This window comes from Taudactylus pleione, unplaced genomic scaffold (assembly GCF_031769625.1).
Source record: "Taudactylus pleione unplaced genomic scaffold, aTauple2 ptg000593l, whole genome shotgun sequence".
Taxonomy (NCBI): Eukaryota; Metazoa; Chordata; class Amphibia; order Anura; family Myobatrachidae; genus Taudactylus; species Taudactylus pleione.
The window spans coordinates 299,562-312,749 of record NW_028284995.1 but is presented as its reverse complement, the minus strand read 5'-3'; the positions used below and the strand labels follow the sequence as shown (position 1 = coordinate 312,749).

The 13,188-nt window shown below is 31.2% G+C and overlaps 3 non-coding genes across 3 annotated transcripts; all 3 read right to left on the bottom strand.

The window, feature by feature from the left end:
- Positions 1 to 2,688: 2,688 nt before the first annotated feature.
- TRNAF-GAA (transfer RNA phenylalanine (anticodon GAA)) lies at positions 2,689 to 2,761 on the bottom strand. The gene has a single exon. It is a non-coding gene; the product is annotated as a tRNA-Phe (tRNA).
- A 1,885-nt stretch (positions 2,762 to 4,646) lies between these two features.
- On the bottom strand, positions 4,647 to 4,719 carry TRNAF-GAA (transfer RNA phenylalanine (anticodon GAA)). The gene has a single exon. It is a non-coding gene; the product is annotated as a tRNA-Phe (tRNA).
- Positions 4,720 to 12,909: 8,190 nt separating this feature from the next.
- On the bottom strand, positions 12,910 to 12,982 carry TRNAF-GAA (transfer RNA phenylalanine (anticodon GAA)). Its single transcript has one exon. It is a non-coding gene; the product is annotated as a tRNA-Phe (tRNA).
- Between the last annotated feature and the right edge of the window lie 206 nt (positions 12,983 to 13,188).

Genomic DNA, 13,188 nt, shown 5'->3' with positions numbered 1-13,188 from the left:
GTAAAAGTTTTAACAAATTGTGGTCAGAAAGCAGTTACTTTATTTCAAATTTTCATAATAGGCTAGCATGATGGACATCATGAAAACAATATTTAAGCTGTATTTATGCACCGTGTTGTTAAATAAACATTCTCATCATTTAGAAGTTACCACTGAATACTCAACTATGTTAAGAAATGATGTTGTTTATATTTGAAATACTTAAAAACTGATAACGACTCAAGGAAAGAAGAAAAGAGGTACTCAAACATGCTGAAACCTGGGACCTTTAGATCTTCAGTCTAACGCTCTCCCAACTGAGCTATTTTGGCAAAGTCTGTGTATGGCAAAAGTCACTAAGACCTCAACTGAGCTATGTTTGCATGGTTACACAAGGTTTAGTATCAATATTTTTCTGTCATAATGATTGCATGAAATGAAGAGAAAAGATGTGTTTTATACTGTAAATATATAAAATACATGCCCTTAATCATACATTTAAGTAAAAGTTTTCACAAATTGTGGTCAGGAAGCATTGTTAGATTACTTCAAATTTTCATAATAGTTAGAGTAGCATGACTTAAAACATGAAAACAATATTTAAGCTGTATTTATGCACTGTGTTGTTAAATAAACATTCTCATCATTTAGAAGTTACTACTGAATACTCAACTATGTTAAGAAATGACGTGGTTTACATTTGAAATAATTAAATACTGATAACTACTCAAGGAAAAAAAAAAAAATTTACTCAAACATGCTGAAACCCGGGACCTTTAGATCTTCAGTCTAACACTCTCCCAACTGAGCTATTTCAGCAATGTCTGTGTATGGCAAAAGTCACTAAGACCTCAACTGAGCTATGTTTGCATGGTTACACAAGGTTTAGTATCAATATTTTTCTGTCAGCATGATTGCATGAAATGAAAAGAAAATATGTGTTTTATACTGTAAATATATCCATTACAAACCCTTAATCATACATTTAAGTAAAAGTTTTAACAAATTGTGGTCAGGAAGCATTGTTAGATAACTTCAAATTTTCATAATAGTTAGAGTAGCATGACTTACAACATGAAAACAATATTTAAGCTGTATTTATGCACCATGTTGTTAAATAAACATTCTCATCATTTAGAAGTTACTACTGAATACTCAACTATGTTAAGAAATGATGTTGTTTAAATTTGAAATAATTAAATTCTGATCACTACTCAAGGAAAAAAGAAAAATGCACTCAAACATGCCGAAACCAGGGACCTTTAGATCTTCAGTCTAACGCTCTCCCAACTGAGCTATTTCGGCAAGCTCTGTGTATGGCAAAAGTCACTAAGACATCAACTGAGCTATGTTTGCATGGTTACACAAGGTTAAGTATCAATATTTTTCTGTCAGCATGATTGCATGAAATGAAAAGAAAATATATGTTTTATACTGTAAATATATCCATTACAAACCCTTAATCATACATTTAAGTAAAAGTTTTAACAAATTGTGGTCAGGAAGCATTGTTAGATTACTTCAAATTTTCATAATAGTTAGAGTAGCGAGACTTAAAACATGAAATCAATATTTAAGCTGTATTTATGCACCATGTTGTTAAATAAACATTCTCATCATTTAGAAGTTACTACTGAATACTCAACTATGTTAAGAAATGATGTTGTTTAAATTTGAAATAATTAAATTCTGATCACTACTCAAGGAAAAAAGAAATATGCACGCAAACATGCCGAAACCTGGGATTGAACAAGGGACCTTTAGATCTTCAGTCTAATGCTCTCCCAACTGAGCTATTTCGGCAAGGTATGTGTATAACAAAAGTCACTAAGACCTCAACTGAGCTATGTTTGCATGGTTACACAACGTTAACTATCAATATTTTTCTGTCATCATGATTGCATGAAATGAAGAGAAAAGATGTGTTTTATACTGTAAATATATCCATTACAAACCCTTAATCATACATTTAAGTAAAAGTTTTAACAAATTGTGGTCAGAAAGCAGTTAGTTTATTTCAAATTTTCATAATAGAGTAGCATGATGGACATCATGAAAACAATATTTAAGCTGTATTTATGCACCGTGTTGTTAAATAAACATTCTCATCATTTAGAAGTTACCACTGAATACTCAACTATTTTAAGAAATGATGTTGTTTACATTTGAAATACTTAAAAACTGATAACTGCTCAAGGAAAGAAGAAAAAAGGTACTCAAACATGCTGAAACCAGGGACCTTTAGATCTTCAGTCTAACGCTCTCCCAACTGAGCTATTTTGGCAAAGTCTGTGTATGGTAAAAGTCACTAAGACCTCAACTGAGCTATGTTTGCATGGTTACACAAGGTTTAGTATCAATATTTTTCTGTCATCATGATTGCATGAAATGAAGAGAAAATATGTGTTTTATACTGTAAATATATAAATTACAAACCCTTAATCGTACATTTAAGTAAAAGTTTTAACAAATTGTGGTCAGGAAGCATTGTTAGATTACTTCAAATTTTCATAATAGTTAGAGTAGCATGACTTACAACATGAAAACAATATTTAAGCTCTATTTTTGCACCATGTTGTTAAATAAACATTCTCATCATTTAGAAGTTACTACTGAATACTCAACTATGTTAAGAAATGATGTTCTTTAAATTTGAAATAATTAAATTCTGATCACTACTCAAGGAAAAAAGAAAAATGCACTCAAACATGCCGAAACCCGGGATCGAACCAGGGACCTTTAGATCTTCAGTCTAACGCTCTCCCAACTGAGCTATTTCGGCAAGGTCTGTATATTGTAAAAGTCACTAAGACCTCAACTGAGCTATGTTTGCATGGTTACACAAGGTTAAGTATCAATATTTTTCTGTCATCATGATTGCATGAAATGAAGAGAAATGATGTATTTTATAATGTAAATATATAAATTACAAACCCTTAATCATACATTTAAGTAAAAGTTTTAACAAATTGTGGTCAGGAAGCAGTTAGTTTGCTTCAAATTTTCATAATAGAGTAGCATGATGGACAACATGAAAAAAATATTTAAGCTGTATTTATGCACAGTGTTGTTAATTATACATTCTCATCATTTAGAAGTTACTACTGAATACTCAACTATGTTAAGAAATGATGTTGTTTACATTTGAAATACTTAAAAACTGATAACTGCTCAAGGAAAGAAGAAAAAAGGTACTCAAACATGCTGAAACCCGGGACCTTTAGATCTTCAGTCTAACGCTCTCACAACTGAGCTATTTTGGCAAAGTCTGTGTATGGAAAAATTCACTAAGACATCAACTGAGCTATGTTTGCATGGTTACACAAGGTTTAGTATCAATATTTTTCTGTCATCATGATTGCATGAAATGAAAAGAAAATATGTGTTTTATACTGTAAATATATCCATTACAAACCCTTAATCATACATTTAAGTAAAAGTTTTAACAAATTGTGGTCAGGAAGCATTGTTAGATTACTTCAAATTTTCATAATAGTTAGAGTAGCATGACTTACAACATGAAAACAATATTTAAGCTGTATTTATGCACCGTGTTGTTAAATAAACATTCTCATCATTTAGAAGTAACTACTGAATACTCAACTATGTTAAGAAATGATGTTGTTTACATTTGAAATAATTAAATTCTGATCACTACTCAAGGAAAAAAGAAAAACGCATGCAAACATGCCGAAACTCGGGATTGAACAAGGGACCTTTAGATCTTCAGCCTAACACTCTCCCAACTGAGCTATTTCGGCAAGGTCTGTGTATGGCAAAAGTCACTAAGACCTCAACTGAGCTATGTTTGCATGGTTACACAAGGTTAAGTATCAATATTTTTCTGTCATCATGATTGCATGAAATGAAGAGAAAAGATGTGTTTTATACTGTAAATATATCCATTACAAACCCTTAATGATACATTTAAGTAAAAGTTTTAACAAATTGTGGTCAGAAAGCAGTTAGTTTATTTCAAATTTTCATAATAGAGTAGCATGATGGACATCATGAAAACAATATTTAAGCTGTATTTATGCACCGTGTTGTTAAATAAACATTCTCATCATTTAGAAGTTACCACTGAATACTCAACTATGTTAAGAAATGATGTTGTTTACATTTGAAATACTTAAAAACTGATAACTGCTCAAGGAAAGAAGAAAAAAGGTACTCAAACATGCTGAAACCAGGGACCTTTAAATCTTCAGTCTAACGCTCTCCCAACTGAGCTATTTTGGCAAAGTCTGTGTATGGCAAAAGTCACTAAGACCTCAACTGAGCTATGTTTGCATGGTTACACAAGGTTTAGAATCAATATTTTTCTGTCATCATGATTGCATGAAATGAAAAGAAAATATGTGTTTTATACTGTAAATATATCCATTACAAACCCTTAATCATACATTTAAGTAAAAGTTTTAACAAATTGTGGTCAGGAAGCATTGTTAGATTACTTCAAATTTTCATAATGGTTAGAGTAGCGTGACTTAAAACATGAAAACAATATTTAAGCTGTATTTATGCACCGTGTTGTTAAATAAACATTCTCATCATTTAGAAGTTACTACTGAATACTCAACTATGTTAAGAAATGATGTTGTTTAAATTTGAAATAATTAAATTCTGATCACTACTCAAGGAAAAAAGAAAAATGCACTCAAACATGCCAAAACCCGGGATCGAACCAGGGACCTTTAGATCTTCAGTCTAACGCTCTCCCAACTGAGCTATTTCGGCAAGGTATATGTATGGCAAAAGTCACTAAGCCCTCAACTGAGCTATGTTTGCATGGTTACACAAGGTTAAGTATCAATATTTTTCTGTCATCATGATTGCATGAAATGAAGAGAAAAGATGTGTTTTATACTGTAAATATATCCATTACAAACCCTTAATCATACATTTAAGTAAAAGTTTTAACAAATTGTGGTCAGAAAGCAGTTACTTTATTTCAAATTTTCATAATAGAGTAGCATGATGGACATCATGAAAACAATATTTAAGCTGTATTTATGCACCGTGTTGTTAAATAAACATTCTCATCATTTAGAAGTTACCACTGAATACTCAACTATGTTAAGAAATGATGTTGTTTATATTTGAAATACTTAAAAACTGATAACTACTCAAGGAAAGAAGAAAAGAGGTACTCAAACATGCTGAAACCTGGGACCTTTAGATCTTCAGTCTAACGCTCTCCCAACTGAGCTATTTTGGCAAAGGCTGTGTATGGCAAAAGTCACTAAGACCTCAACTGAGCTATGTTTGCATGGTTACACAAGGTTTAGTATCAATATTTTTCTGTCATCATGATTGCATGAAATGAAGAGAAAAGATGTGTTTTATACTGTAAATATATATTTTACAAGCCCTTAATCATACATTTAAGTACAAGTTTTAACAAATTGTGGTCAGGAAGCATTGTTAGATTACTTCAAATTTTCATAATAGTTAGAGTAGCATGACTTAAAACATGAAAACAATATTTAAGCTGTATTTATGCACCGTGTTGTTAAATAAACATTCTCATCATTTAGAAGTTACTACTGAATACTCAACTATGTTAAGAAATGACGTGGTTTACATTTGAAATAATTAAATACTGATAACTACTCAAGGAAAAAAAAAAAATTTACTCAAACATGCTGAAACCCAGGACCTTTAGATCTTCAGTCTAACACTCTCCCAACTGAGCTATTTCGGCAATGTCTGTGTATGACAAAAGTCACTAAGACCTCAACTGAGCTATGTTTGCATGGTTACACAAGGTTTAGTATCAATATTTTTCTGTCAGCATGATTGCATGAAATGAAAAGAAAATATGTGTTTTATACTGTAAATATATCCATTACAAACCCTTAATCATACATTTAAGTAAAAGTTTTAACAAATTGTGGTCAGGAAGCATTGTTAGATAACTTCAAATTTTCATAATAGTTAGAGTAGCATGACTTACAACATGAAAACAATATTTAAGCTGTATTTATGCACCGTGTTGTTAAATAAACATTCTCATCATTTAGAAGTAACTACTGAATACTCAACTATGTTAAGAAATGATGTTGTTTAAATTTGAAATAATTAAATTCTGATCACTACTCAAGGAAAAAAGAAAAATGCACTCAAACATGCCGAAACCAGGGACCTTTAGATCTTCAGTCTAACGCTCTCCCAACTGAGCTATTTCGGCAAGCTCTGTGTATGGCAAAAGTCACTAAGACATCAACTGAGCTATGTTTGCATGGTTACACAAGGTTAAGTATCAATATTTTTCTGTCAGCATGATTGCATGAAATGAAGAGAAAAGATGTGTTTTATACTGTAAATATATCCATTACAAACTCTTAATCATATATTTAAGTAAAAGTTTTAACAAATTGTGGTCAGAAAGCAGTTAGTTTATTTCATTTTTTCATAATAGAGTAGCATGATGGACATCATGAAAACAATATTTAAGCTGTATTTATGCACCGTGTTGTTAAATAAACATTCTCATCATTTAGAAGTTACCACTGAATACTCAACTATGTTAAGAAATGATGTTGTTTACATTTGAAATACTTAAAATCTGATAACTGCTCAAGGAAAGAAGAAAAAAGGTACTCAAACATGCTGAAACCAGGGACCTTTAAATCTTCAGTCTAACGCTCTCCCAACTGAGCTATTTTGGCAGTATGGCAAAAGTCACTAAGACCTCAACTGAGCTATGTTTGCATGGTTACACAAGGTTTAGTATCAATATTTTTCTGTCATCATGATTGCATGAAATGAAAAGAAAATATGTGTTTTATACTGTAAATATATCCATTACAAACCCTTAATCATACATTTAAGTAAAAGTTTTAACAAATTGTGGTCAGGAAGCATTGTTAGATTACTTCAAATTTTCATAATAGTTAGAGTAGCATGACTTACAACATGAAAACAATATTTAAGCTGTATTTATGCACCGTGTTGTTAAATAAACATTCTCATCATTTAGAAGTTACTACTGAATACTTAACTATGTTAAGAAATGATGTTGTTTAAATTTGAAATAATTAAATTCTGATCACTACTCAAGGAAAAAAGAAAAATGCACTCAAACATGCCGAAACCAGGGACCTTTAGATCTTCAGTCTAAAGCTCTCCCAACTGAGCTATTTCGGCAAAGTCTGTGTATGGCAAAAGTCACTAAGACCTCAACTGAGCTATGTTTGCATGGTTACACAAGGTTTAGTATCAATATTTTTCTGTCATCAGGATTGCATGAAATGAAAAGAAAATATTAGTTTCATACTGTAAATATATCCATTACAAACCCTTATTCATACATTTAAGTAAAAGTTTTAACAAATTGTGGTCAGGAATCATTGTTAGATTACTTCAAATTTTCATAATAGTTAGAGTAGCGTGATTTAAAACATGAAATCAATATTTAAGCTGTATTTATGCACCGTGTTGTTAAATAAACATTCTCATCATTTAGAAGTTACTACTGAATACTCAACTATGTTAAGAAATGATGTTGTTTAAATTTGAAATAATTAAATTCTGATCACTACTCAAGGAAAAAAGAAAAATGCACGCAAACATGCCGAAACCCGGGATTGAACAAGGGACCTTTAGATCTTCAGTCTAATGCTCTCCCAACTGAGCTATTTCGGCAAGGTATGTGTATGCAAAAGTCACTAAGACCTCAACTGAGCTATGTTTGCATGGTTACACAAGGTTAAGTATCAATATTTTTCTGTCATCATGATTGCATGAAATGAAGAGAAAAGATATGTTTTATACTGTAAATATATCCATTACAAACCCTTAATCATACATTTAAGTAAAAGTTTTAACAAATTGTGGTCAGAAAGCAGTTAGTTTATTTCAAATTTTCATAAAAGAGTAGCATGATGGACATCATGAAAACAATATTTAAGCTGTATTTATGCACCGTGTTGTTAAATAAACATTCTCATCATTTAGAAGTTACCACTGAATACTCAACTATGTTAAGAAATGATGTTGTTTACATTTGAAATACTTAAAAACTGATAACTGCTCAAGGAAAGAAGAAAAAAGGTACTCAAACATGCTGAAACCAGGAACCTTTAGATCTTCAGTCTAACGCTCTCCCAACTGAGCTATTTTGGCAAAGTCTGTGTATGGCAAAAGTCACTAAGACCTCAACTGAGCTATGTTTGCATGGTTACACAAGGTTTAGTATCAATATTTTTCTGTCATCATGATTGCATGAAATGAAGAGAAAAGATGTGTTTTATACTGTAAATATATAAATTACAAGCCCTTTATCATACATTTCAGTAAAAGTTTTAACAAATTGTGGTCAGGAAGCATTGTTAGATTACTTCAAATTTTCATAATAGTTAGAGTAGCATGACTTACAACATGAAAACAATATTTAAGCTGTATTTATGCACCGTGTTGTTAAATAAACATTCTCATCATTTAGAAGTTACTACTGAATACTCAACTATGTTAAGAAATGATGTTGTTTAAATTTGAAATAATTAAATTCTGATCACTACTCAAGGAAAAAAGAAAAATGCACTCAAACATGCCGAAACCAGGGACCTTTAGATCTTCAGTCTAACGCTCTCCCAACTGAGCTATTTCGGCAAGCTCTGTGTATGGCAAAAGTCACTAAGACATCAACTGAGCTATGTTTGCATGGTTACACAAGGTTAAGTATCAATATTTTTCTGTCAGCATGATTGCATGAAATGAAGAGAAAAGATGTGTTTTATACTGTAAATATATCCATTACAAACTCTTAATCATATATTTAAGTAAAAGATTTAACAAATTGTGGTCAGAAAGCAGTTAGTTTATTTCAATTTTTCATAATAGAGTAGCATGATGGACATCATGAAAACAATATTTAAGCTGTATTTATGCACCGTGTTGTTAAATAAACATTCTCATCATTTAGAAGTTACCACTGAATACTCAACTATGTTAAGAAATGATGTTGTTTACATTTGAAATACTTAAAATCTGATAACTGCTCTAGGAAAGAAGAAAAAAGGTACTCAAACATGCTGAAACCAGGGACCTTTAAATCTTCAGTCTAACGCTCTCCCAACTGAGCTATTTTGGCAAAGTCTGTGTATGGCAAAAGTCACTAAGACCTCAACTGAGCTATGTTTGCATGGTTACACAAGGTTTAGTATCAATATTTTTCTGTCATCAGGATTGCATGAAATGAAAAGAAAATATTAGTTTCATACTGTAAATATATCCATTACAAACCCTTATTCATACATTTAAGTAAAAGTTTTAACAAATTGTGGTCAGGAATCATTGTTAGATTACTTCAAATTTTCATAATAGTTAGAGTAGCGTGATTTAAAACATGAAATCAATATTTAAGCTGTATTTATGCACCGTGTTGTTAAATAAACATTCTCATCATTTAGAAGTTACTACTGAATACTCAACTATGTTAAGAAATGATGTTGTTTAAATTTGAAATAATTAAATTCTGATCACTACTCAAGGAAAAAAGAAAAATGCACGCAAACATGCCGAAACCCAGGATTGAAAAAGGGACCTTTAGATCTTCAGTCTAATGCTCTCCCAACTGAGCTATTTCGGCAAGGTATGTGTATGCAAAAGTCACTAAGACCTCAACTGAGCTATGTTTGCATGGTTACACAAGGTTAAGTATCAATATTTTTCTGTCATCATGATTGCATGAAATGAAGAGAAAAGATGTGTTTTATACTGTAAATATATCCATTACAAACCCTTAATCATACATTTAAGTAAAAGTTTTAACAAATTGTGGTCAGAAAGCAGTTAGTTTATTTCAAATTTTCATAATAGAGTAGCATGATGGACATCATGAAAACAATATTTAAGCTGTATTTATGCACCGTGTTGTTAAATAAACATTTTCATCATTTAGAAGTTACCACTGAATACTCAACTATGTTAAGAAATTATGTTGTTTACATTTGAAATACTTAAAAACTGATAACTGCTCAAGGAAAGAAGAAAAAAGGTACTCAAACATGCTGAAACCAGGGACCTTTAGATCTTCAGTCTAACGCTCTCCCAACTGAGCTATTTTGGCAAAGTCTGTGTATGGCAAAAGTCACTAAGACCTCAACTGAGCTATGTTTGCATGGTTACACAAGGTTTAGTATCAATATTTTTCTGTCATCATGATTGCATGAAATGAAGAGAAAAGATGTGTTTTATACTGTAAATATATAAATTACAAGCCCTTTATCATACATTTCAGTAAAAGTTTTAACAAATTGTGGTCAGGAAGCATTGTTAGATTACTTCAAATTTTCATAATAGTTAGAGTAGCGTGACTTAAAACATGAAAACAATATTTAAGCTGTATTTATGCACCGTGTTGTTAATTAAACATTCTCATCATTTAGAAGTTACTACTGAATACTCAACTATGTTAAGAAATGATGTTGTTTAAATTTGAAATAATTAAATTCTGATCACTACTCAAGGAAAAAAGAAAAATGCACTCAAACATGCCGAAACCCGGGATTGAACAAGGGACCTTTAGATCTTCAGTCTAACGCTCTCCCAACTGAGCTATTTTGGCAAGGTATGTGTATGGCAAAAGTCACTAAGACCTCAACTGAGCTATGTTTGCATGGTTACACAAGGTTAAGTATCAATATTTTTCTGTCATCATGATTGCATGAAATGAAGAGAAAAGATGTGTTTTATACTGTATAACCCTTAATTATACATTTAAGTAAAAGTTTTAACAAATTGTAGTCAGGAAGCATTGTTAGATTACTTCAAATTTTCATAATAGAGTAGCATGACGGACAACATGAAAACAATATTTAAGTTGTATTTATGCACCGTGTTGTTAAATAAACATTCTCATCATTTAGAAGATACTACTGAATACTCAACTATGTTAAGAAATGATGTTGTTTACATTTTAAATTCTTAAATACTGATAACTACTCAAGGAAATAAGAAAAAATGTACTCAAACATGCTGAAACCCGGGACCTTTAGATCTTCAGTCTAACGCTCTCCCAACTGAGCTATTTCAGCAAAGTCTGTGCATGGCAAAAGTCACTAAGACCTCAACTGAGCTATGTTTGCATGGTTACACAAGGTTTAGTATCAATATTTTTCTGTCATCATGATTGCATGAAATGAAGAGAAAAGATGTGTTTTATACTGTAAATATATAAATTACAAACCCTTAATCGTACATTTAAGTAAAAGTTTTAACAAATTGTGGTCAGGAAGCATTGTTAGATTACTTCAAATTTTCATAATAGTTAGAGTAGCATGACTTACAACATGAAAACAATATTTAAGCTGTATTTTTGCACCATGTTGTTAAATAAACATTCTCATCATTTAGAAGTTACTACTGAATACTCAACTATGTTAAGAAATGATGTTGTTTAAATTTGAAATAATTAAATTCTGATCACTACTCAAGGAAAAAAGAAAAATGCACTCAAACATGCCGAAACACGGGATTGAACCAGGTACCTTTAGATCTTCAGTCTAACGCTCTCCCAACTGAGCTATTTCTGCAAGGTAGCTATAATGCAAAAGTCACTAAGACCTCAACTGAGCTATGTTTGCATGGTTACACAAGGTTAAGTATTAATTTTTTTCTGTCATCATGATTGCATGAAATGAAGAAAAAAGATGTGTTTTATACTGTAAATATATCCATTACAAACCCTTAATCACACATTTAAGTAAAAGTTTTAACAAATTGTGGTCAGGAAGCAGTTAGTTTACTTCAAATTTTCATATTAGAGTAGAATGACGGACAACATGCAAACAATATTTAAGCTGTATTTATGCACCGTGTTGTTAAATAAACATTCTCAACATTTAGAAGTTACTACTGAATACTCAACTATGTTAAGAAATGATGTTGTTTACATTTGAAATACTTAAAAACTGATAACTGCTCAAGGAAAGAAGAAAAAAGGTACTCAAACATGCTGAAACCCGGGACCTTTAGATCTTCTGTCTAACGCTCTCACAACTGAGCTATTTTGGCAAAGTCTGTGTATGGCAAAAGACACTAAGACCTCAACTGAGCTATGTTTGCATGGTTACACAAGGTTTAGTATCAATATTTTTCTGTCATCATGATTGCATGAAATGAAAAGAAAATATGTGTTTTATACTGTAAATATATCCATTACAAACCCTTAATCATACATTTAAGTAAAAGTTTTAACAAATTGTGGTCAGGAAGTTGTTAGATTACTTCAAATTTTCATAATAGTTAGAGTAGCTTGACTTACAACATGATAACAATATTTAAGCTGTATTTATGCACCGTGTTGTTAAATAAACTTTCTCATCATTTAGAAGTTACTACTGAATACTCAACTATGTTAAGAAATGATGTTGTTTAAATTTGAAATAATTAAATTCTGATCACTACTCAAGGAAAAAAGAAAAATGCACTCAAACATTCCGAAACCCGGAATCTTTAGATCTTCAGTCTAACGCTCTACCAACTGAGCTATTTCGGCAAGGTATGTGTATGGCAAAAGTCACTAAGACCTCAACTGAGCTATGTTTGCATGGTTACACAAGGTTAAGTATAAATATTTTTCTGTCATCATGATTGCATGAAATTAAGAAAAAAGATGTGTTTTATACTGTAAATATATAAATTACAAACCCTTAATCGTACATTTAAGTAAAAGTTTTATCAAATTCTGGTCAGGAAGCATTGTTAGATTACTTAAAATTTTCATAATAGTTAGAGTAGCATGACTTACAACATGAAAACAATATTTAAGCTGTATTTATGCCCCGTGTTGTTAAATAAACATTCTCATCATTTAGAAGTTACTACTGAATACTCAACTATGTTAAGAAATGATGTTGTTTAAATTTGAAATAATTAAATTCTGATCACTACTCAAGGAAAAAAGAAAAATGCACTCAAACATGCCGAAACCCGGGATCGAACCAGGGACCTTTAGATCTTCAGTCTAACGCTCTCCCAACTGAGCTATTTTGGCAAAGTCTTTGTATGGAAAAAGTCACTAAGACATCAACTGAGCTATGTTTGCATGGTTACACAAGGTTTAGTATCAATATTTTTCTGTCATCATGATTGCATGAAATGAAAAGAAAATATGTGTTTTATACTGTAAATATATCCATTACAAACCCTTAATCATACATTTAAGTTAAAGTTTTAACAAATTGTGGTAAGGAAGCATTG